Source organism: Danio rerio, chromosome 24, assembly GCF_052040795.2.
Source record: "Danio rerio strain M-AB ecotype USA chromosome 24, GRCz13ab, whole genome shotgun sequence".
NCBI lineage: Eukaryota > Metazoa > Chordata > Actinopteri > Cypriniformes > Danionidae > Danio > Danio rerio.
Genome location: NC_141044.1, coordinates 586,041 through 611,975, shown reverse-complemented (window position 1 = coordinate 611,975; position 25,935 = coordinate 586,041). Strand labels below are relative to the sequence as shown.

General features: G+C 37.5%; 1 protein-coding gene across 2 annotated transcripts in view; it reads right to left on the bottom strand.

Annotated features, from left to right (window-relative positions):
- The window catches only part of hecw1a (HECT, C2 and WW domain containing E3 ubiquitin protein ligase 1a), a 226,340-nt gene extending 216,529 nt beyond the window's left edge, over positions 1 to 9,811 (bottom strand). For both annotated transcript variants that reach the window (XM_087309002.1, XM_087309006.1), the window contains exons 1-2: positions 9,718 to 9,811; positions 9,449 to 9,582 (exon numbers count right to left, since the gene is read on the bottom strand). The gene's annotated coding sequence lies outside the window, so the exon portion shown is untranslated. The remainder of the gene's footprint in view (positions 1 to 9,448; positions 9,583 to 9,717) is intronic.
- Between the last annotated feature and the right edge of the window lie 16,124 nt (positions 9,812 to 25,935).

Here is a 25,935-nt window from a genome sequence, read left to right as displayed (position 1 = left end):
TGCAACAAAATGCATGCGGTGCAACTTATTTTAGACTCTTAAAAATACAGACAGCGCCCCCTAGTGAATTAGTCATCTGAAATGTACTAGCAAATGTACCCTTACTAATGCATTTCAGATTTGCAAAAATGCACAGCGCCCTCTACTGGATTAAACATCTCAAACATGCAACAAAACATATTTTACATTATGAAAAAAAATGTAGACAGCGCTCTCTAGTGGATTTGACATCTGAAATTGCAATAAAATGTCTACAGAGCAATGCACTTTAGGTTATCAAAAATACAGACAGTGCCCTCTAGTGAACTGGTCATCTAATACATACAAGAAAATGTTCCCTTACTAATGCATTTCAGATTTGCACAAATGTACAGCGCCCTCTAGCGGATTTAACACGTGAATCGTGCAACAAAACATTTTATGTTTTGCAAAACTTTAGAAAGCGCCCTCTAGTGGATTTGACATCTTAAAAATACAACAAAATGGATCCAGAGCAACGTTTTTTACATCATCAAAAATGCAGACAGCGCCCTCTCGTGAATTTGACATCTAAAAGAAGCTATAAAATTTACCACAAGTAATGTCACACCAAAATGTGATGTGATGTTTATCAATCAATCGGGCTGAATTCTAAAGTGCACAACTTTATGAAACTGTGAAAAAGTCTAATAAAAATAAAAAGTTCAATCAATCATAACCCATCACGAGCAACACATGACCATGATCCTCAAAGGAGTCTTCATCCTCAATCTCCAAAACTTGTATAAAACTGTCAATGTGTTGATAGAGCACTTATTAGCGTCTCTCAAAGCCTATAGAGATGCAAATGCTCTGAAAACACGCTTCATGTGCGAACAACTGTGAATACTGATGAGATCTCAGCGCAACAGTCCATCCTCTGGGATACTTTATACACGCTGCTGTTATCAAGGAGAGCAGAATCATTCTTCTCCGCTTACCTGAACACAGCCGATCCCGCAGTAGACCTTCTCGGAAGACCTTGCTCTAAATAGATGTTGTTTGCGCAATTATTTGTTTTGAGGACATGACAGGGAAATCTATAAAGGAAATATTCACTGCCCGCTGGAGGTCCGTAGTATTGATTGAGGATGTAAAGTACAGTGCTGGAGCTCCACAGGCCGTGATCATTAAGAAGTGCACCGACGTCAAATCAGGAATTTAATTTGAGCATCGAGCCTTCAACTAATCCATAACATTCAGAGCCTGTTTGGGAAAAGGAGACGCTCGGTGTACTTAAACAGTCTATGAATCTGAAAAGATGCAGTTTCCCTCATCTGCCTGTTAATGTAGTGTTGTATACATTAAACTGGAGCATTTTAATAAGGGCTTGATTTTGACAGACGGGATGGACAGATAGATAGAACGATAGATGGATGGATGGATAGATAGATAGATAGATAGATAGATAGATAGATAGATAGATAGATAGATAGATAGATAGATAGATAGATAGATAGATAGATAGATAGATAGATAGATAGATAGATAGATAGATAGATAGATAGACAAAGACAGACAGACAGACAGACAGATAGATAGATAGATAGATAGATAGATAGATAGATAGATAGATAGATAGATAGATAGATAGATAGATAGATAGATAGATAGATAGATAGATAGATAGATAGACAGAACGATGGATGGATGGATGGATGGATAGACGGACAGACACAGACAGACAGACAGACAGACAGACAGACAGACAGACAGACAGACAGACAGACAGATAGATAGATAGATAGATAGATAGATAGATAGATAGATAGATAGATAGATAGATAGATAGAACGATGGATGGATGGATGGATGGATGGATGGATGGATGGATGGATAGACGGACAGACACACGGACAAACAGATAGACAGATAGATAGATAGATAGATAGATAGATAGATAGATAGATAGATAGATAGATAGATAGATAGATAGATAGATAGATAGATAGATAGATAGATAGATAGATAGATAGATAGATAGATAGATAGACAGAACGATGGATGGATGGATGGATGGATAGACGGACAGACACACGGACAGACAGACAGACAGACAGACAGACAGACAGATGATAGATAGATAGATAGATAGATAGATAGATAGATAGATAGATAGATAGATAGATAGATAGATAGATAGATAGATAGATAGATAGATAGAACGATGGATGGATGGATGGATGGATGGATGGATGGATGGATGGATGGATGGATGGATGGATGGATGGATGGATGGATGGATAGACGGACAGACACACGGACAGACAGACAGACAGACAGACAGACAGACAGATAGACAGATAGATAGATAGATAGATAGATAGATAGATAGATAGATAGATAGATAGATAGATAGATAGATAGACAGAACGACAGAATGATCGATAGAAGGATAAGTGGATCAATGGATGGATGGGTGGAGAGATGGATAGAGAGATCGTCAACCCTCTTCAGCCAAAATTGCAAGTCCAATGTCAATTTTACATCTATGTGACGTCCGGTGCCTGCTGGGATGTCTTGTAAAGTGGATATTAATATGTATTAACCAGCAGGTGGCGTATGTGTTAGTTTGATTATGGTCTTTTCAAAGCTTCAATATTCACTACAATATCACCATGTCTAAAGCCAGGATAAAACTCTAAACTACTCAGACTGAGTTCATCTGACAGAAGAAAGTCAAATACACCGGGGATACATTATGAGCTGATTTAATTTTCCTTTAAAGGTTACTATAACTCTATATAGTTAATATAAACTATACAGCTCTGTGCACTTATAATCAATTACAATAAATACTGCAACGTACAACACACTATAAAAGAAGTGCACTACTGATTAAAGATGTAAACAACAGCCATACATTATTATTCCAAATGTTATGAAAAATACATGTTCACCACACAATCCTCACTCACAGTCATGCCTCCTGTGCTTCAATGCACTCTCATGATGCAGAAAATTCATATGCAAAGATGGAAAACGCTCTCATTCAGAAAGCAGACAGCAGAAAGCAGCGATATATGATTTGTGCATGTTCTCAAGCACTCTTAAAGGCTTCAGCATGGGTTATTATGCATCTAAACATGCTCTTTAAAAGGGATGTTAGCAGAGCTATATGAAACCCTGCTCAGAATAGTAAGCATTTTAGCTGAGAGATAGGCAAGACATGTCAAAAGATGGAAAGCATATGAGCTGGAGTGAAGGAGACGGTAAGATGACACACTTTGCTCCTTGTTTTCTTACTTTTGTACTTTGGTCTTTGTTTTCTTGCATTTCCGCGTGTCTCATGAGGCTCAAAATGAGTCATGCAACTGTTTTTTGTTTAAATAACCACCAAGATGCACAAAAAAAGCCTCATTTGAACGGTGACAGCGCCAATACGCAAATAAGAATGTTATCGCAGGGGTAATGTTAGAACAGTGAACGCCCAGGACTAGGTTTAGGTCAGGAGTGCTCAAACTCGGTCCTGGAGGGCCAGGGTCCTGCCGAGCTCAGCTCCGACTTGCTTCAACACACATGTCAGGAAGATTCAAGAACAGGGGTGTCCAAAGTCGGTCTCGGGGGCCGGTGTCCTGCAGATTTAAGGTCTTACTCACCTCAACATGCCTGCGAGGATGTTTCTAGAAAGCCTAGTAAGAGTTTGATTACCTAGCCCAGGTGTGTCCGATTGGGGCTGAAACTAAATTTTGCAGGACACCGGCCCTCCAGGACTGAGTTTGGACAGCCCTGTTCTAGAATATATGGGCTGTTTCTCAATATGCGTTCTTCAGCGGTCTTGCATCCTCGTGTTCTCGTGTAACATCATCATCAGCTGCCAAAGTTCAGTTCCAATACTCAAGATCGCAAGTATGAAGGACGCGTGAAACTTCCCGGATGTGTTCTTGAAATCGAGGACGCACCCATGCAGACTTAAGCACCGATCTCGCTCTAGAAGTCCCAGAAGTCATTGCGACTAGAGATGGGAAGCACAGCATTTTACTTTTATTATTTAATTTATTATTAAAGTTCAGCGATATCACTTATTTACCTCAGCAGCTTCCCTAAATGAGACGGTGAATATAAACATCACCACGGACATCTTAATAAAAGAATAAACACATTAAGGGTGTTTGTTTGCTGAAATTCCTATTAAAATCTATTTTCTTTATATTGTACAATGTATATTTGTAAAGTTTTTATGTAGAGTATATATACTGAAAAGAGGAAAAACAATAAATCATATGAATCCTGTAATGTTTACATTATTTACCATTAAAAACACGTGAAGGTCATGTGACCATCAGGAGGAATGCAGCATCTCATTTCTCACAGCATGCATTCTCTGTTCTCGCAGTCTCCAGAGTTCTTCACCTGTCAAGACTGATCTCCACAAGAACACAAGTCTGTTCTCTGCGTTCTTGGAATTCAGAAACAGCCCTGGTAAGAGCTTGAATAGCTGGTTCAGGTGCGTCTAATTAGGGTTTGAGCTAAACTCTCTAGGACACCGGCCCTCCAGGACTGAGTTTGGACACTCCTGGTTTAGGTAATGCATGAAGCATGATTACAGATAGCATTCAAAATGACAAACATCTGAACAAGGAAAACCAACAACAATCAAGAATGCATGATTATATGCTGTCATGACTTAGCAATCAATAAATATCATTATAATGGAGGTCAATGGGGTCAAAAACAGCACCAGCATAACCAAAGGAGAGTCATTTGGCTCAGTGTATTGTGTATTGAGTTTATGAAAAAGTTCAAAGCGTTTTCCCAAAATATGCATCAAAATAAGATTTGCCACCAAAAATCAATCCATTTACTAAAGCACAGAGAAAGATGTGTCCAAATACAGCCTCAAAATCAGCTCAGAGTGTATAAAAACGACCCAACAGAACAATGAAAGTCACTACATACACTAAATAGTGACTCTCCAAAACTCTCCAAACTGTAATATACTGCTCCCGGAGTCCATTCATGTTTTGATTTGAGACGACTCTTTGTTGATGAAATAGTTTCTCTCGGTGCAGTTCTCCCTGTAGAGAAACCCCACAAACAAACTGGAGAACAATCAGAGTCTTGATTACAAACGACTGGCCCTCTATGAGGACTTCACCAGCACCGAGAACAGAGAAGAGGAAGAAAGGGCATGTGCTGCCTCAGATATCTGGGGGGAAACCTTTCAAGTACTGTGTGTATGTTCGTATGCATGTATTAAGACATGTTTTAATCAAATTATACAATCGCACATGCATCATCATGCACGTCTTTTCAGGGAACACGGCTCTGAGATCAGTTTAAATATTCAATAATGTGGATTATATTAATAAAATGCTCAGTAACATGCCACAACACTGAGCTTTCGACTTGTTCTTAGTACAAATATCAAAAACATTCTTACATCGAGAAACATTTTCTGGACAACTAGAAGTACTGTCATAATGAAGTGAGTTTTTCCTTAAAACAAGCAGAATAATCCGCCAATGGGGTTAGAATAATAATCTCATGTCAAAAGGAAAAACAAGATCATTTTCTTACCCTATTGGCAAAATAGAAAATGCTTCTTGGTTTAAGAGTTTTAAGATATCTGGAGAAGAAACAAGACAGGAAATCTGAGTAAGAATATATTGTTTTGCAGTGTAGAGCATGCATTAATCAAATTATACAATCGCAAATGCAATTAATCAAAAGATGCAATCATCATGCAAGTGTTTTCAGGGAAACACAGCTCTGAGAGTAGTTAAATAGTTCAACAAAGAGGATTAAATTAAAAAACACACTGCAACACTGAGCTTTCGACTTGTTTCTAGTCCAAATATCTACAAGTTCTTATATTGAGAAACTTTTCCTGGAGAAGTAAAAACATTGTCTTGTTTTCAGAAATATTGAGTCAAAATGAAGTGAGTTTTTCCTTAAAACAAGCAAAATAATCTGCCAATGTGGGAAGAAAAATAATGATATGTCAAAAGGAAAGACAAGATTATTTCACTCACCCTATTGGCAGAATATTTAGCATGTTTTAAGAAAAACACATTTCATTTTGGCATAATAAGACGATGATTCACATCTCTAGAAAATGCTTCTTTATTAAAGAATTTTTAGATGTTTGGACTAGAAAGAAAACAAGAAATCTAAGTAGGAACATATAAATATATTTTTGTTTGCAGTGTAGATCATGTATTAATTAAGTTATGCAAGTGCAAATGCAATCATTCAAAAGCTACAATCATCATGCACGTCCTATTAGGGAAACATTGCTCTGAGATCAGTTTAAAAGCTCAACAAACTGGAATAAATAAATAAATAAAAGCACAATAACACACCTTCAACACTACAAAACTGCTTTTCTTACTTAGTTTTCTTGTCTTGTTTCTAGTCCAAATATCTAAAACTTTTTAAATCAAGAAGCATTTTCTAGAAAAATCCTTTCATCATATTTTTGTTCCCCCATTAATTTTGACTCATTATTTCTTAAAACAACACAATATTTTTACTTGTCTAGAAAATGTTTTTTGATTTGAGAAGTTTTAGATATTTGGACTAGAAATAAGACATAATATATATATATATATATATTTTTTTTTTTTTGCAGTGGAGGGCATAAATTAATCAAATGCAACCATTCAAAAGCTAAATCATCATGCACGCCCTATTATGGGAACATGACTCTGGGATCAGTTCAAAAGTTCAACAAACTGAATTAAATAAATAAATAAATAAATATAATAAATAAAAAAACACAGTAACATAGTTTCAACACTACAAAAATGCTTTTATTACTAATATTTTTATTAACAAAGAGTTTAAACCTTTCTGTTGTCTTAAATTTCTGTATTCACCAATCAAAAAATACCCACCTCTAAAATAATGCACCTCAATTTAAGTTCAATCCTCAAATATATTTTAAATAAATAACCTCATGTTCAAACTCTGTGAGTGAGTAAGTTCACCATCACCATTGTGCAATCTATCAATGTATAATCCTTGGTCCCTATGGGAAAAACCCACAGATTATATATATATATATATATATATATATATATATATATATATATATATATATATAATGGTTAGTGTTGGTGTCATGTGACTAATATTGTATATACAGAGAAGAACTTAAGTGTGTTGAATTGTTCTTAACTTTTTGCTTCAGTATAATGCAGGGTTTGACTCAACTGACAGACGGAGGAAAACTCCTGGAGCTGTCAAAAGTTTACTGCATTGCACATTTGGGCTTTTGCTGATGCATTAAGTTGGAATATTTTGGTGCAGGTAATACACAGAAAGACTACACATTTTTGTTTCAATGAACAATAAAAACAAATAAAGGATTAAAACGGTAATTAGCAGTAAAGCATAGCAGTAAAATGACATATTGTCCTTCTTCTCAACAGGGAAAACCAGCAACAATCAAGAATGCATGATTATATGCTGTCATGGCTTTGCAATCAATAAATATCATTATAATGGAGGTCAATGGAGGAAAAAACAGCACCAACTTAACCACAGGGGAGTCAGCTTGCCCAGAGTGTATTGTGTATTATGAAAAAAATTTAAAACATTTTCCCAAAATATGTGTCAAATAAGGTTTGTCAGCAGAAATCATTCCATTTGCTGAAACAGAGAAAGTAATGGCCAAATTAAGACTGAAAATGAGCCCTGAATGGATGAAAACGACCCAACAGAACAATGAAAGCCTCAATATACACTAAAGAGTGACTCTACAAAACTCTCCAAACTGTAATATACTGCTCCCGGAATCCATTCATGTTTTGATTTGAGATTACTTTTACTGTACGGTCCCAAATATTCTACTGAAAGCGCTGCCAGTTGCTTAATGAATATACAGCATGCATTCTGAAGGATGTGTAAGATTTGTTTTTGTCATTATTATTATACTATACAGAGATCCTAAAAATAAAGAGAAGAGTAACTAAAAACTACTAAACAAATAGCATACAAGGACACAGAAATTATATAAAAAGCCTCAATTAAAAAAGCCTTTTCTTATATAGTTTTTTTCTTTTTTTTTAATTATCATGAATCACTTCCTAGAGAAGTAAACAACAACAAAAAATGTCTTGTTTTCATACGTAAATGAGTTTTTACTTACAACAAGCTAAATAAAAAGCCAACCAATCAACCAGCCAGTCAACCAACCAACCAAGCAACCATCCAATCAACAGACAAACCAACCAAGCAGACAAGCAAGCAAGCAGCATAGCATGCAAGCAACCAACCAACAAAGCAACCAGACAAGCCAGCAACATTAAGGTAAAAATGATTTTATATTTACACAGTAGTTTATTTAACGGTCCCTATATTGTTTACCATGCTAATTAATCAGCTTGTGGGGTAAGCTAAATAACCTTGTTGTCATTTTGAAACATCATTAGTTTACCTACCACACTGGTAGGCAATGTAAAAGTTCAACAAATACACACATTTACATTTACATTTAGTCATTTAGCAGACGCTTTTATCCAAAGCGACTTACAAATGAGGACAAGGAAGCAATTTACACAACTAAGAGCAACAATGAACACACACACACACACACACACACACACACAGAGAGAGTAGCATATACTTTCAATAATCACATTCTGTCAACAATCTACATTCCATCCACATATTCAAGCCATTTACAAATGTACAAAATGCAAATGTCATCAAAGAGTCTCGTACACATGATCCCCTATCCACTGACAGTCCTAGAATTTGGTGTGTGTGTGCGTGTACTTGTTTTTATATCCCAGTTGGAACTTAACCCTTAATGCACACATACTCAAGTTCCCCTCCTTTCATTATTACTATCATTACATTACTATCATTGTTGACACTCCTTACCACAGACTGATTTTTTTGTTTTGTTTTATATCTATTTTATATGGATATCTACCCTATTGGTTTCACCTCAAGGTCACCCAAAACTCAAGTTTACCAAAATTGACGTGACAGAAGGGTAAACATGCTTATAAATGACACAGAATTGAGTATTTTGGACATGTAAATGTGATTGTTTCCTATGAGGGTCTCAGACGAGAGCATACAGAGAACAGGTCTGTCTTTGTGTGTGTGTGAGAGAGAAATTGGGGTAAAGTTGGTTTTATACTCGCACATTCATTCATTGTAACGTTCTCTATACTGTTAACCACTCTACTTTGAATATTGGGTCTGAAATTGCATGTATGAACGATTTCAAAACAACATGAGCACATTTAATTAACAGAACAATGTTGTATTTTGATAGTCATGGGCTGCTAATATGATTTCACTTTTCAGAATTTGTAAAGAATACTTTAATGAAATGATATTATTAAGGAGAAAGTGTGAATGTGCGAATATAAAAGCAACTTTAGCTCAGTGTGTATGTGTGATAGTCTGTAGAACTCAACCAGCCATGAGAAATAACAGTCGGCACAATATACATGAGAAGCAGCCTTACCTGATGATGATGATGATGATGAAGATGACGAAGATTCTCTTCTGATGAAGATGTTGTTGATGTAGATCTTTGTTTTAAAGCTTCATCCATCAGCCTGCAGCAATGTTGCTCCAAACAATCCACCACAGAAGACACTGAAGATGATTTAATTGAACACCACATGGAAAAAAACAACAAGAAACAAACAAATAAATTACTAATTCCACAATTTACAAAGACACTGCTGATATAAAACACACGATAAACGCAGAAATGAACCCTAAACTTACACTGAGCTGCAAAACATCTCATTTCTCTGACAGGGTTTGTTATCAAACAGAGACCATGAGGTCTGCACAGGTCAGAGGCTGATTCTCCTTCTACTCCCACCTGCTGTTTGCACAGCATGTCTGTCTCCAACACGTGCCACCCTAGTGGTCAGGATGAGCATTGCAACTAATCATACTATGATTAAAGTGTGACAGGCACTGATGGTTACAATATAAACTTAAATAAAAATGTCAGCTATTAATGAGTATATACTTGCTAACTTACTAGATTACATTATTAAACAACAGTATTAATAAACAACTTTATCAGTCTTATTGAAACGCCTCCTGCATATTTTGTTTGGTGAGTTGACTCTTGTGATTAATGTTTTGGACTTCAATACTTAAATTAAAGGAACAAGGGCAGTTTTGGTGCTCCTGTTTTTTTTTTTGGTGCATTGTGGGGAATTTTCGGGGAGCAAAGATTTCAGTGCACTAGAATGATGTGTGATTGAGACAGCTCCTAAAGGTGCAGTAAAGTGTGTTGATTTAATATGATCAGTTGTTCTTTGTGGTCTTTATAGTAGGCTTGTGGTCTTTGTGCAAAAATTGCGAACAAATGTATATTTTAATAAAGTGCTAAAAATATGTTATGCTCATTTATAACAAGAGTTACCCTTAAAATTAATCATGAATATTCATGAATTTACATCCTGATGTAACTCCGCAGCTAGTGTCACTACCTCTTATGGCTGGTTGGCTCTTTGCTTGGTTGTTTGGCTGGTTGTTTGGATGGTAGGCTGGTTGCTTGCTTGGCTGGTTGGTTGGTTGGCTCTTTGCTTGGTTGTTTGGCTGGTTGGATGGTTGCTTGGCTGGTTGGATGGTTGTTTGGCTGGTTGGCTGGTTGGATGGTTGCTTGGCTGGTTGGCTGGTTGGATGGTTGCTTGGCTGGTTGGCTGGTTGGATGGTTGCTTGGCTGGTTGGATGGTTGGTTGGCTGGTTGGATGGCTGGTTGGCTGGTTAGTTGGTTGGCTGGTTGGATGGTTGCTTGGCTGGTTGGATGGCTGGTTGGCTGGTTAGTTGGTTGGATGGTTGGATGGTTGCTTGGCTGGTTAGTTGGTTGGCTGGTTGGATGGCTGGTTGGCTGGTTAGTTGGTTGGATGGTTGCTTGGCTGGTTAGTTGGTTGGCTGGTTGGATGGTTGCTTGGCTGGTTGGATGGCTGGTTGGCTGGTTAGTTGGTTGGCTGGTTGGATGGTTGCTTGGCTGGTTGGATGGTTGTTTAGATGGTTGGCTGGTTGCTTGGCTGGTTAGTTGGTTGGCTGGTTGGATGGCTGGTTGGCTGGTTAGTTGGTTGGCTGGTTGGATGGTTGCTTGGCTGGTTAGTTGGTTGGCTGGTTGGATGGTTGCTTGGCTGGTTAGTTGGTTGGCTGGTTGGATGGTTGCTTGGCTGGTTGGATGGTTGTTTAGATGGTTGGCTGGTTGCTTGGCTGGTTAGTTGGTTGGCTGGTTGGTTGGTTGGTTGGTTGGCTCTGTGCTTGGTTGCTTGGCTGGTTGCTTGTCCGGGTTGCTTTGTTGCTTGGCTGGTAGGCTGGTTGCTTGGCTGGTTGGATGGTTGTTTAGATGGTAGGCTGGTTGCTTGGCTGGTTAGTTGGTTGGCTGGTTAGTTGGTTGGCTCTGTGCTTGGTTGGTTGGCTGGTTGCTTGTCCGGGTTGCTTTGTTGCTTGGCTGGTAGGCTGGTTGCTTGGCTGGTTGGTTGGTTGGCTCTTTGCTTGGTTGGTTGGCTGGTTGCTTGTCCGGGTGGCTTGTTGCTTGGCTGTTTGGCTGGTTGCTTGGCTGCTTGGCTGATTGCTTGGCTGCTTGGTTGCTCGACTGGCTGTTTGGCTGTTGGCTGGTTGGCTGTTAGCGGGTTGCTTTGCTGGTTGGTTGCTTGGCTGGTTGCTTGGTTGTTTAGCTGGTTGCTTGGCTAGCTGGTTGGTTGCTTGGCTGGTTGCTTGGTTGTTTAGCTGGTTGCTTGGCTAGCTGGTTGGTTGTTTGGCTGGTTGCTTGGTAGCTTGGCTGGTTGGTTGGTTGGCTGTAAGCTAGTTGCTTTGCTGGTTGCTTGGTAGCTTGGCTGGTTGGCTGGTTGTTTGGTTGGTTGCTTGGGTGGTTGGTTGGCTGGCTGGTTGCTTGGTTGTTTGGCTGGCTGCTTGGCTAGTTGGTTGCTTGGTTACTTGGCTGGTTGGCTGATTGCTTGGTTAATTGCTTGGCTGGTTGGCTGGTTGGTTAGTTGCTTGCTTGCTTGGCTGTTTGCTTGGCTGGCTGGTTGCTTACCTGGCTGGTTTGGTATGTTGGTTGCTTGGCTGGTTGGTTGGTTGCTTGGTTGGCTGGTAGTTGGCTGGTTAGCTGGTTGGTGGGGAAACGGATGGATGGGTAAACTGATGAATCAACAGGTTGGTTGATCAATTGATCATATCTGTAGTATAAATATACTCAAATGTACTGACCATCAATACTTTCCCCACAATTATGATGATGATGATTGGTTTGTTTTCATCATTCAGTCATCATGTGCACCTTAACAGTCTCTAAATAACCCGTTTAAAGCAAAGGCAAATAAAAACAGAAGCGCCGTAGATGTTCAAAGCTATAATAGCCACACAATTAGGAATAAATGTTGACATATTGACACACTGGTCTGGCAGACGGGATTCAGCGAGTGCAGAAATGAGCTGTTTTGACGTGCAGAAATGCATCAGTGTCTCGATCCTCTCTTTCACTGCACCAACACATCTTTAATTGGAGTCTGAGTCCAGGCTCACAGAATGGCCCTCAGTTAACAATATTTCCTATTAATTAAAATGTTAATTAGACAGAATCCCTGAAGCCGGAGTGAGTCAGAGTCCTTTTATAGGTCATATGTGCTTCTGCTTTGGACGTTGTCAATATCCAGACTCTGCAGGATCCACACACTCTCTATAGTCTCTGCATACAGATGTGCTTCGCTCTTAAAATCTGCTTTATTTGCCTCTTCTGCCCTTGTCCACTGTGCAGGAGACTGAGAGCACCAGGGTCCAATTTCTCACATATTCACAGATATTCATATACGCTGGACACACACACAATGGAAAAACAGTGAAGACCAGGTTTTTTTTTACCAGGCACAAATTCTATTAGTGTTTGTGATTAGCATATATATATATATATATATATATATATATATATATATATATATATATATATATATATATATATATATATATATATATATATATATATATATATATAAATACATATAATGAATTAATGAAAATAGAAACCAATAAATGAATTATTAAATAAACACACACACACATAAATAAGTAAACACACATAAATAAAAATTTAAAAAAAATAAAATCACACATACATAAATAGACACACACAAAAAAATAAAGGAATAAATAAACAGACACACATAAATAAAAATAAATAAATAAATAAACAGACAAACAAACAAACACACACACACACACAGTGCGTAGCATGTTTGACTCACAACAAGAAGGTCACATAAATAATAAATATGTAAACCAACACACATAAACAAATAAATAAACACAAATAAACAAATAAACAGACACACATAATAAATAAATAAATAAACTGACACACAAACAAATAAATAAACACAAATAAACAAACAAACCAACAAACACACACACAAACACACACACAGTGGGTAGCATGTTTGACTTACAGCAAGAAGGTCTCTGGTTCAAGCTTCGGCTGGGTCAGTTGGCATTTCTATGTGGAGTTCTGCATGTTTTCCCCGTGTTGGCGTGGGTTTCCTCCATGTGCTCCAGTTTCCTCCACAGTCCAAAGACATTTGGTATAGCCGTATTGGGTAAGCTAATATTTTTCCATAGTGTATGTGTGTGAATGAGTTTGTATGGATGTTTCACAGTGATGGGTTGCAGCTGGAAGGGCATCCGCTGCATAAAACATATGCTGGATAAGTTGGCGGTTCATTCCACTGTGGCAACCCCAGATTAATAAAGGGACTAAGCCGAAAAAGAAAATGAATGAATAAACAGACACACATAAATAAATGAATGAATAAATAAATACATAAATAAATAAACAAACAGACAGACACAAATACATAAATAAATAAATGCATAAATAAATAAATAATAAATAAACAAACTTACTCACATAAATAAATAATTAATTAATTAATAATAAATAAACAAATCAATCCATAAATTCACATAAATAAATAAATAATAAACACACAAATAAATAAACACATATAAATACATAAATGTACATAAATAAATAAATAAACACAAATAAATAAATATGAATAAATAAATAAACACAAATAAATAAACATGAATAAATAAATAAACACAAATAAATAAACATGAATAAATAAATAAACACAAATAAATAAATAAATACAAATAAATACATTTATAATAAATAAATAAACACAAAAAACACACGCAAATAAATGAATAAACATAAATAAACAAACACACATACATAATTACACATAGATAAATTAATAATAAATTAATAAATACAAATAAATAAATGAATAAATAAACACACTCACATAAATAAACGAATAAATAAACATAAATAAATAAATACACACATAAACACCTAAACAAACAAATGAATGAATAAATAAAATTACAAACAGTTCAAAAAGCATGCACATAAAAACACATTTAAATATGAATAAAACACAGCAGCATCTCATTGAAAGTAAAATAACACTGCCAGCCATTCACAAAATAATAAGCAAGAAGCAGTCTATTTAATTTGAGCAGAAAGTGCTTTCTGCGGGTTATTTAAATGCTTACCTCACCCAAAAAGCAACACAAAACCCCATCAAATAATCTGATCATTTTATTTCCACCTCTTGAGTTTTAGACCCTGTGTACTTTTTTGTTTCGTTCATCTGGCCTCAATAACCTCCTTTCACATCACTTGACAGCTATATTAATGCAGGCGGTTCGCTGACATTACAGCAGAATTAAGGGGGAAATGTGCTGACGCCGGCTCCTGTTCCCTTCAAGCAGCTTTATAAACAGTAAAAGGAAAAGTGAGGGAAGTAATGGACTGCTTTTAAGATTTTATCTGGACTAAAAATACTGTTTTTCAATGCATTTATAGTTCTGGAGAAACTTTTATAATGATAAAGTCTGACCCATTTATTGTGCTTTAAATGAACAGCGACCTTTTAATAAACTAAGTGGTGCAACTGGAGAAAAATGTAGGGCTAAACGTAAAAACTTTTTCCGATATTTGTATTAATCAGCTAATAAAGCTGTTCTGGGTTTAATGTTCAGCAATTCAGAGTCTACAATCTGCAATTCTGACGTTTTCTTACTCTGTTTTAATGCAGTTTTATTATGCAATTAATGCTTTTTTCTTGGTTGATTTTAATAGGCCTTTAAGCAAAATTGCTTCTCATTGATTGTGGTTGTATGTTATTAAATACAGCATTTTGACTCTGTGATTTTATTTGACATTTTAATCTTGTTATAGATGATTAAAATAAATAAAAAAAACAAACAAATAATTAAATAAAAATGGTGGTTCAAAGTTAAAGTGTTACTTTAAATATTTATTTGTTATATGTCATCTAAATAAATAAAAAAATACATAAAATAAATTAATAAATAGATAAATCTGGTGGTTCCAAGTAAAAATTTTTTTTTCATTTTTATCTTGTTATTTATAAAATAAATAAATAAAATAATAAATAAATAAATCTCGCTGTAGATCATTTGAATAAATAAATAATGTTGGTCTTCAGCAAAAGTCAAATGTTAGTTTAATTTAATTGTTATTTAAAAACTAAATTAAATTAATATTAAATAAATAATAAAATATATATAATTATATATTAATAATATAAATATAATAATAAATATAAGTAATAAAATAAAGCAAAAACTGAAGGTTCAAAGTTAGAAGGTTATTTTTAATTTTTATCTTGTTATAGATTAATAAAATAAATAAATGCATAAATAAAGAAATTAATAAATAAATAATTAAAAATGGAGGTTAAAAGTTAATGTGTCTTTTTAAATTATATTTTAATTTTGTTATAGATCATTAAAATAAATAAATAAATAATTAATTAAAATATAATAAAAATAAATAAACAAATAAATAAAATCAGATGGTCCAAGTTGTTGTTTTTCTTTTCTTTTCCTTCCCTTTCTTTTATTTTGTTTACATTTAATTATTTCAATAATAATAATAATAGTAATAATAATAATAATAATAATAATAATAATAATAATAAAGCTTAAAAGGCAAAGGCAATTTCAGTTTAGTTCTTAATAGCTAAATACATAATATGACATGTCAAAATTTCACAGGAGGGCGAATAATATTGAGTTTAACTGTTTGTCAGTGCACATCAGCCAAATACAGAAGAAAAAGAAGAACAATGCAATGTTTAAAACTTTTAACATAAAGCACAAATGGCCTTGCCGCAGGTTTTTTGGTCTGGAAGCCAGGTGAACAGCATTGTTTTTCTGCTTGGAAGCGCAGTGAAAGTCAGAGCGCTGAGAGGCTGAGTGGGTGGGATTCTGCATTACACTGCGGAGACAAAGACATATGCAGATCTACCATGCTTTTGGTACAATGGGGGAATTTCTGCACTTCTGTGAACTGAAAAGGCTCAAGGAAACGGGGAAAATGATTGTTTTTGCATCTCTGCCAGATTTTCAGAATACACAATAATAACGAGAGCAACATTTAGCACAGGCCTTAATTCTCAGAGTCAAATATATTTGCAAGCTAGCATGTCATATTGTGCATTTACCTATTAAGAACTATCAGCCAATCAGATTCAAGAACCAGACAGAATCTAGCAAACTAAATAGACAAATATGCTGTAATCAGGGCAAACAAGACCACAGATATAAGTTAATGTATTAGAAATTAGCTATTAACACTACAATCTTTAAAAATATGTTTAAAAAATCTCCAATAAACAACATTTAACACTACAACACTATTAAAATGTGACAGGAGAGTGAATAATCTTGACTGCAGCGGCACATCTGCGCTTGTGTTTCTAGTTTCAGCCACAGTTCATCAGCATGAAGGATCTTTATAGGACTTTCCATCAACGTCAGCTCAAATTGACTATTTTAATGAGAGCAAATAAAAGATGCAAGTATCTCATTTGTAAGTGGGAGTAAGCAAGAAGGCTGTTTTGATGATTAAAAGTGTGTTTATGGTCTGGTTATTAATAATCTGGAGGTCAGGGTCTATCATTATTGAGTCCTTCAACTGCTCTTTAGCCTGAACTCTTGGGTTTGCAGTGTGTTCTGTTGAGGATAATGCGATTATACATCCGCTTTCTGCGCCAAAGGTGAAACGACCACTGGAATAAGCGCTAGAAGAGCATGACCTTTACACGCGGTGACACCAATCCACGATAAAGGCTGTAATGAAATTAGCATGAAATCAAAATAGACAGCTGACTTAATGATGCATTGGCGCACGGTGATACTGTTCTGCTTTCATCTCATGTGTTGTGTGCTTTAGTGCTGTAACGTCACCATGAAGTCAAAATGTACTCTTCTTATTTTCATACAGTAGTGCTGGATATAAAGATCTGTCCACTTCACTATCCTATAAAAGATCATTGGCCCTCATGAACTTTCATCAAATACCACAACCTTCCCTCCCTTTTAGGGGGGCTATCAGGCCTATATAGCGGGCTAGCAGTCCTTTAGGGTGGAGCTATCAGTTCTTTAAGGGAGGGGGGTGGCTTTCAGTAATATATAGTGGGCTATCAGTCCTTTAGGGTGGAGCTATCAGTTCTTTAGGATGGAGCTATTAGTCGTTTAGGGTGGAGCTATTAGTCCTTTAGGGTGGAGCTATCAGTTCTTTAGGGTGGAGCTATCAGTCCTTTAGGGTGGAGCTATTAGTCCTTTAGGGTGGAGCTATTAGTCGTTTAGGGTGGAGCTATTAGTCCTTTAGGGTGGAGCTATCAGTTCTTTTGGGTGGAGCTATCGGCCCTTTAGGGTGGGGCTATCAGTCCTTTAGGGTGGAGCTATCAGTTCTTTTGGGTGAAGCTATCGGTTCTTTAGGGTGGAGCTATTAGTACTTTAGGGTGGAGCTATCAGTTCTTTTGGGTGAAGCTATGGGTCCTTTAGGGTGGAGCTATTAGTCCTTTAGGGTAGAGCTATCAGTTCTTTTGGGTGGAGCTATCGGCCCTTTAGGGTGTGGCTATCAGTCCTTTAGGGTGGAGCTATCAGTTCTTTTGGGTGAAGCTATCGGTCCTTTAGGGTGGAGCTATTAGTACTTTAGGGTGGAGCTATCAGTTCTTTTGGGTGAAGCTATGGGTCCTTTAGGGTGGAGCTATTAGTCCTTTAGGGTGAAGCTATTAGTCCTATAGGGTGGAGCTATAAGTTCTTTTGGGTGGAGCTATCGGCCCTTTAGGCTGGGGCTATCAGTCCTTTAGGGTGGAGCTATCAGTTCTTTTAGGTGAAGCTATCGGTCCTTTAGGGTGGAGCTATCAGTCCTTTAGGGTAGAGTTATCAGTTCTTTTGGGTGGAGCTATCGGTCCTTTAGGGTGGGGCTATCAGTCCTTTAGGGTGGGGCTATCAGTCCTTTGAGGGAGGGGGAGGGGTGACTTTCAGTCCTATAAAGTGGGCTATCAGTCCTTTAGGGTGGGGCTAGCAGTCCTTTAGGGTGGAGCTATCGGTCCTTTAGGGTGGAGCTATCAGTCCTTTAAGGGGAGGGGGTGGCTTTCAGTCCTATATAGTGGACTATCAGTCCTTTAGGGTGGGACTATCAGTCGTATATAGCAGGCTCTCAGTCCTTTAGGGTGGGGCTATCGGTCCTTTAGAGCAGGGGTTTTCAATTTTTTAGGACACACGCCCCTCTGTGTTTGGCTAATTTCACTCGCGCCCCCCAATTTACTCGAGTGTACGCCTCAAATTCTTGCGTCCCCCTAAAAAAGTGCTGGCGCCCCCCTGGTGGGGTGTACCCCCCAGTTTGAAAACCCCTGCTTTAGAGCAGGGCTATTAGTTATTTAGAGTGGGGCTATAAGTCCTATATAGCGGGGCTATCATTCTTATAGGGAGGGGGGATTCAGTCCTATAGGGTGGGGGTATTAGTACTTTAAGGAGGGGGGTATTAGTCCTTTAGGGTGGGAGTAATAGTACTTTAAGGAGGGGGGTATCAGTCCTTTAGGGTGGGGCTATCTGTTCATTAGGGACAAGAGTATCAGTCCTTTAGGGTTGGGCTATCGGTCCTATAAGGCAGGGGTATCAGTCAGTAGGGAGGGGGGCATCAGTTGGCTATCAGTCCTATAAGACAGGGGTATCAGTCTTTTCCTCAATCTCCCATCATTTTGTCAGTAACACTCATGTTTCCTTGATCCAGTCGGTTTCCAAAGATTTAGTTTTCTCATTTCAGGATTATTTCAAGTGGATGTACATCATGATAGCAGACAAAAGGACAGTATTAACTTACGTTTGAGGGCGACATCTCTTCTCATCTCTGATTGGTAATTGCTGACATGAGGGCGGGTTTAGTATCCACCAATAGCAAACCAGAATCATTCAATCACTTACCAGTGGACAGAATCATGCCCTGCCCACACGTGTTCTTGATTTAGCAACAGAGATGCTGCAATCTGGTAAAACAGAAAGACTTACTATGCTGTAAGATTAACTAAAGCATGCCGCAGTGTTCATTACAATCTGTATAGTTAACACTACAGTAAGCTGAAGCATTCATCATCAAAGAGTTGTAAACACTATAAAGTATACAGTACAATACACTAGTCCACGGATACTATAGTATTTCCTGTAATATTCAGAATATTTGTTGAAAGCTATATTTAATATTATTTTAACAGCTAAAACAGGGGTGTTCCTCTGAGTGTACAGTGATCAAAACACTTCCAACCACACTCTTTCTGTTCCAGGTAAGATGAGTGTATATAAAGTGTTAAACTCAGCAGACAGAAAGCACTGGTTTGTGTCTTCACAGGCGTGCATTATTCAGTCCAACACTTCCACTCGGAAATAAACTTCAGACAGGCCTTTAGCACTTTCTTCAATCTTCAAAACGACTCCAATATAAAGAACGAATTTTCATGCCAGCTTTATGGTGGCATCCAAACAAGCCACAAATCATTTCTCTCCTGTTTTTTCAGAGCGACTCGTCTGGAGGAACATGAGGGACATATTGACTTGCGTCCCCCGTCTATTTTTCCAGTCTGTGTTTTGTATTTGTTTCTGAGGGAAATGAATAAAAATGAAGACAGCGCTTTAGAGAAATGTAATTTCACAAGCGTGGAAATGTCAGGATATTTCCTCTCATCCTCCATCAATCTTCTGTCAATCTGCTTTTCCGACATCAGATCCTTTACGGCACATCTGCACAAACACAAGTGCTTCCTTTCAGCAATAAAACAAAGCGGCGGCAGAAAATCATGCACCAGAATCTGTCAGTTATACTGCGTGTCTCATAAAAAATCTGGACAGCCTGTGAAGATGGTTTATTAAAATTTGGCTCATTTTTTTTTCTTATATTACAAACTTTGCACTGTAATGCTTTTCTTACTGTTTGAGTTTTGGTCTTGTTTCTAAAGCAAATATTTAACAAACTATTAAATTACGAAGCATTTTCTTCACAAGTAAACAAATATTGTCTTGTTTTCAGAAATAAAGTCAACTTTAGGTGAGTTTTTCCCTTAAAACAAGCAAAATAATCTGCCAAATGGGGGAAGAAAATAATAATCTAGTTTTTGCTTTGAGAAAAGTTTATATCTCTTACCCTAATTGCAGATTATTTTGCTTGTTTTAAGGTAAAACTCACTTAAATTTGACTCAATATTTCTGAAAACAACACAATGTTTTTTAATTGTCTAGAAAATGCTTCTTGATTTTAGGTGTTTTAAATATTTGGACTAGAAACAAGACAAAACTTCAAGAAAAGCATGCATCTTTTAGCAGTGTACATTTTACAGTCAAATGAAAACCACATCATGTGTTTGAAAGAGTCCGGTAAACATTTAATCAAGACCCAAACGAGATGGCGATCCATATATACAGTGAATATCTCCAGCTGAATGAGCATTTCCACAAATATAAATCCATCATCCGCGCAGAAGATGCAGTCTGTTTAGAACAATCCAAAATAATATCCAAGAGTCTGCTGCGTCTTCAGTCAAAGTCTCCGTTTGGTCAGAATTATCCGCAGAATCGGGCCAATATTTCCAGAGTTTTTGGTCAATCGATGTCCAGAAATGTAAAGTCCTTCCTTTAGGAATCTCATGAAACATTTCTGTCCTTTGTAAATCCATAAACAAGTCTTTCTGAGTAAAAAAAAAGCAGGAAAACAAAAGAAATGGAAATAAACCATGCTGCTTTTTTCATTTACAGTGACTTTATCATAGGCTGTACAAAGCATCAAATATTTTCATCTGAATTCCATTCAAAATACTCCTCTCACCTTCTTTTAAAGAAAAAAATCACTTTTAACTTTGGAAATGTGCAAATTTCAGACTCTCCTGGAGTTAAATTAGTGAGTTTTACCATTTTTGAATCCATTGAGCCGATCTGAAGGTCAGGTGGGAGCACTTTTAGCTTAGCATAGATTAGGGCTCACCAATCTCGCTCCTGGAGGTCCGGTGCCCCAACACGCCTCAACACACCTGTCTGGGTGTTTCAAGTATACCTAGTAAGACATTGATTAGCTTGTTCAGGTGTGTTTGATAAGGGTTGAAGCTAAAATCTGCAGGACACCGGACATCCAGGAACAAGTTTGGTGATCCCTGGCATAGATCATTGAATCAGATCACACCAGGGGTGTCCAAACTGGGTCCTGCAGAGCCAGTGTCTGCATAGTTTAGCTCCAACTTGCTTCACCAGGAGGTTTCTAGTATATCTAGTAAGCTTAATTAGCTGTTCAGGTGTGTTTGATTAGGGTTTGAGCTAAACTCTCCGGGACACCGGCCCTCCAGGACTGAGTTTGGACACCCCTGGATTAGACCCTTAGCATATCACTCAAAAATGACCAAAGAGTTTCAATCATTCTCTTATTTAAAGCTTGCCTCCTCTGTAGATACATCATGCACTTGTACTTGTTATTTTCTAGACCAGTATGACTAGGAACTACAGTATTCTCTTATTCTGGTGTAATAATCAATAAACACTTCTGCCGTCCTATGACTGCAACTTTCATTCATTCATTCATTAACTTTCTTTTGGCTTAGTCTCTTTATTTATCAGGGGTCGCGCCACAGTGGAATGAACTGCTAACTTAACCAGTATATGTTTTACACAGTGGATACCCTTCCAGCTGCAACCCAGAACTGGGAATCAGAACTCTCATTACACACTCATACACTACAGCCAGTTTAGTTGATCAGTTCTCCTATAGCGCATGTGTTTGGACTGTGAGGGAATACGGGGCACCCAGAGGAAGCCCACGCCAACACGGGGAGAACATGCAAACTCCACACAGAAATACCAAATGATCCAGCCGGGACTCGAACCAGCGACCTTCTTGCTGTAAGGCAACAGTGCTAACCACTGAGCCACAGGACTGCAACAGTTCAATGATGATACCTGTCAAACCTCCCATTATTTAAAATACTTTCCCATATTTTTAATCTTGTCAGTAGGTGTCAGTAGCATCTACATAGAGCCAATCCTCCCTATACTTATAATACAGCCGAAACAGCAGGGGGCACCACTGCTCTCAAATGAAATATAATGAGCAGAGCGAATTATGGATTTTATTTTGGCTTAAAAACACTGAAATAAAGTAGAAAATATGGTCACATTCTTTCATTCCCATTAAAACATTGTCCATCTTCTTATTCAACCTCTGAATTCATAAATTAACGTAGCGGCGCATGACTTTCGTAAGATCCATTTTTAACAAAAAGACAATGTTTTTATTTTGCACACAATTTGAAAAGGAGCGGAAGTAGACACTGTGAAGATTTGGGTGTGCGTTTAAACTTGCCTGATCTCACGAGGAAACGTAACAATTTTACATTTTGTCAGTTTAACGGCTAATTCGTAGGAACTCATATTCGTATGCAAATGTGCGATTTTTAAAATGAGGCATGGCACTAAACCCCGCCCCTAAACCCAACCACAATTAAGCAAATTGTACGACAAATGAACAAATGAGATCGTAAAAATTAATACGAATAAGCCGCTTAATTAAAAAAATTACGAATTGGCGTAAGATAGCATTAGTTTAAGCAGACAAATACACATAACAATATGTAAACATCTCCATCGTTTCCCTTATTTTAATATCCCAATGTTGACATGTATGCATTACGCAGCACCTAAAATAGACTAACCTCCGTCAATTAAACCAGCTTTGGAAATGACATAGTTTGGGACTATTTTCTGATTATATTACTGTATTATATCATTGTGCACACAACAGTAAAGCTCCTTTATTATTGCACCTGAATGAGAGTATAGTCACTATATATTTAACTTATTATTTTCCATCAGTCATAGTGCATGATGTAGCTACAGAAGAGTCAAGCTTTAAACAGCAGTGAGTGAGATGCTAATGGTCTAATCTGATTCAATGATTTATGCTAAGCTCAGCTAAAAGTGACAGACCCAGAGATCAAATCAAGCTTTGATTGTTAATCTGGTAACACTTTAATTTAAGTTACAATTCACACTATTATTATTGGCTTATCCCCTACCTGTTATTAAAGATATTAACTGTTTATTTGCACTTATAAAGCATGATCTCTTTTCACATCCCTAATCCTAGCCAATCAATAGCTAAACCCAACTACCTTGATAACGATCAATAAGCAGCTAATTGATAGTTCATTGAGCTGAGACTCAAAGTTAACGTTTTGTTAATTGCATAACTTGCACATTAACATAAAGTGTGATCAGAAATAAAAAAATATCTAAACTCTTTGGTCATTTTCGAGCAAGATGCTAACGGTCTAATCCGATTCAATGATTTATGCTAAGCTAAGCTAACAGTGCTCCCGCCAGACTCTGAGATCACCTGAGTAGATTCACAGATGGTAGAACTCAACAATTTAACTCCAGCAGAGCGGTATATCGAGTTTATTTCCAAAATAAACGTTGCGTTTTTCTTAAAAGCATTCAATGGTCTCTTCATTTCTCGTTCTGTATTACAGTGATGGATTTAGATTGGTGTTTCTCGTCTATTTACAGCGCACACAAAAGTGCATGGTCATCATCATTGTGTGTCCTATTTAAAGTGCAGTCTTAAAGTAAGTTTTATGTAGATCAGCCTCCTCACATCTGCAAAACCACACCGTACACTAACATTGAAGCTGCTCTGAAAGTCACACACGGCCATAAATCTGAGCAGAATTTGAGCTTCCAGCTGCTTTTATGATTAGTCTTCAATTATGAAGAGTAGAGTTTGGCAGGAGTTTTACTGAACATCCGACCCGGATCATTATTCACACACTATCAGCTTTGTGTTTCTGTTTTTAGCAGGACACAAAAAAAAAAGTTCTAATAAACTTTGCGTAGAAAGTTAACCTTCTTTAAGGGCAACGTATGGCAGAATGAAGAGTTTTAATGTATTTATTAATGATTATGGCACTGAAAACATGATTCAATGGATTTAATACTTTATTTTTTTAGGGTAAGTGGTTGCAAACAATTAATATGGGCTGAATTTAAACAAGCAAATAAAATTTAGTAATGTTCAGCCTCATGTGTTTGTATAAATTCAGCCCGTATCAATTGTTTACAACCACTGACCTTAAAAAAACATAAAATCAATGAATTATTTTTCCGTGTATGAGGATGTAAAGTGGTTCAATGTAGTCCATTTTTAAGTTAAATATGCTCACTGAGAGTGCTTTCACACTAGCACTTTTGGTCCGCACCCTGGTTTGTTTGACATTACAGTACGGTACATTTAGCTCGTGTGAACGATGTCTTCTGAACCCATAAACTGTACTCGAGTCCGCCTGAAAGAGGTGGTCTGGGATACGGTTCGCACAAACTCTGGTCCAGTTGAATGCAATTGTAGCAAATAACAGAAGTGAACCGCCGACTGTACAAACTAGTTTTCATGACGTTCATTTGTGTCTGTGGATCACCTAATGCACTGGTCTCCAACCGCGGGGCACAATGGCTACCGGGCCGCACAAGAAATCATTCATTAATCTTGTTTTGTTTATTATCCGAGTCTGAACAATCTTTTACTTTGAAAAATCTTTCATTTTAAAAATAAACCGTATCCTCTCGACTATATCTTGGTCACTTGAGTGCCAAAATTTAACCCACAAGCAGCAAAATGAGCAAGAAATAGAGTATTTGGAAAGTCTTTTTGCAAAGAAAAAAAAAAGCCCAGTGAAGGACCCGTGAACTGCCAACCCTGCTGAAAAAACTGTTTAAACCAGCCTATGTGGGTTGGCTTGTTTTAGTTGCTTAACCAGGCTGGTTTTAGAGGGGTTTTGGCCATTTCCAGTCTGGTTTTCAGCCATTTCCAGTCTGGTCTTGGCTGGTCAGGCTGAGAGATGACCAGCTAAAACCAGCTTGACCAGCCTAGCCATGCTCGGAGCTCAGCCAAAACCAGCCATGTCCAGCTTAAACCAGACAGGTCAAGCTGGTTTTAGCTGGCCATTTTTCAGCCTGACCAGCTAATATTGTCAGCTTAGGCTGGTTTAAGCTATTTTTTTTCAGCAGGGAAGGAATGGATCCGCAAAGGTGAATCCAGCATGTCTGTGCAAGATGAAGAACTCTTGGAGATCGCAATTGACAGAGGCTTTAGAGGCCGTTCACATATTGCGTCTTCTCCGCTGTAAATGTAATTTCCATGGAGGCACATGGATTGCGTCGCATACTGGGAGAAATGCGCGCAAGAGCTTCCAGAGCACTTTCATTTTGAGGGGGCACTTTCCCTCCAAGAGAAACACAGGCAGGTGCTCAAGCACCCAAAGCCCCCTCTGCACTGATGAAATGTAGACACACAGGTAGACTGTTACTACAGACAAACACAGAGCGCCAGACACTGCAGTGCTTCTGAGTTTTCTACATCAATAAAACTTAAATCAGAGTTACAGCAATGTTCTGTCAGCTCAACTTCCTCTAAGAAAAGGTTGATGGTCAAGCAATCTACATAAAACCACACCCCCAACCCCTTGGGCAACGGTGAAATGATCAAGTGTTGACCGCTCTGCGGTGTTAAGATGTTGGGGGCCACTGAGCTAACGCTACCTCGGTGACAAGCGGGAC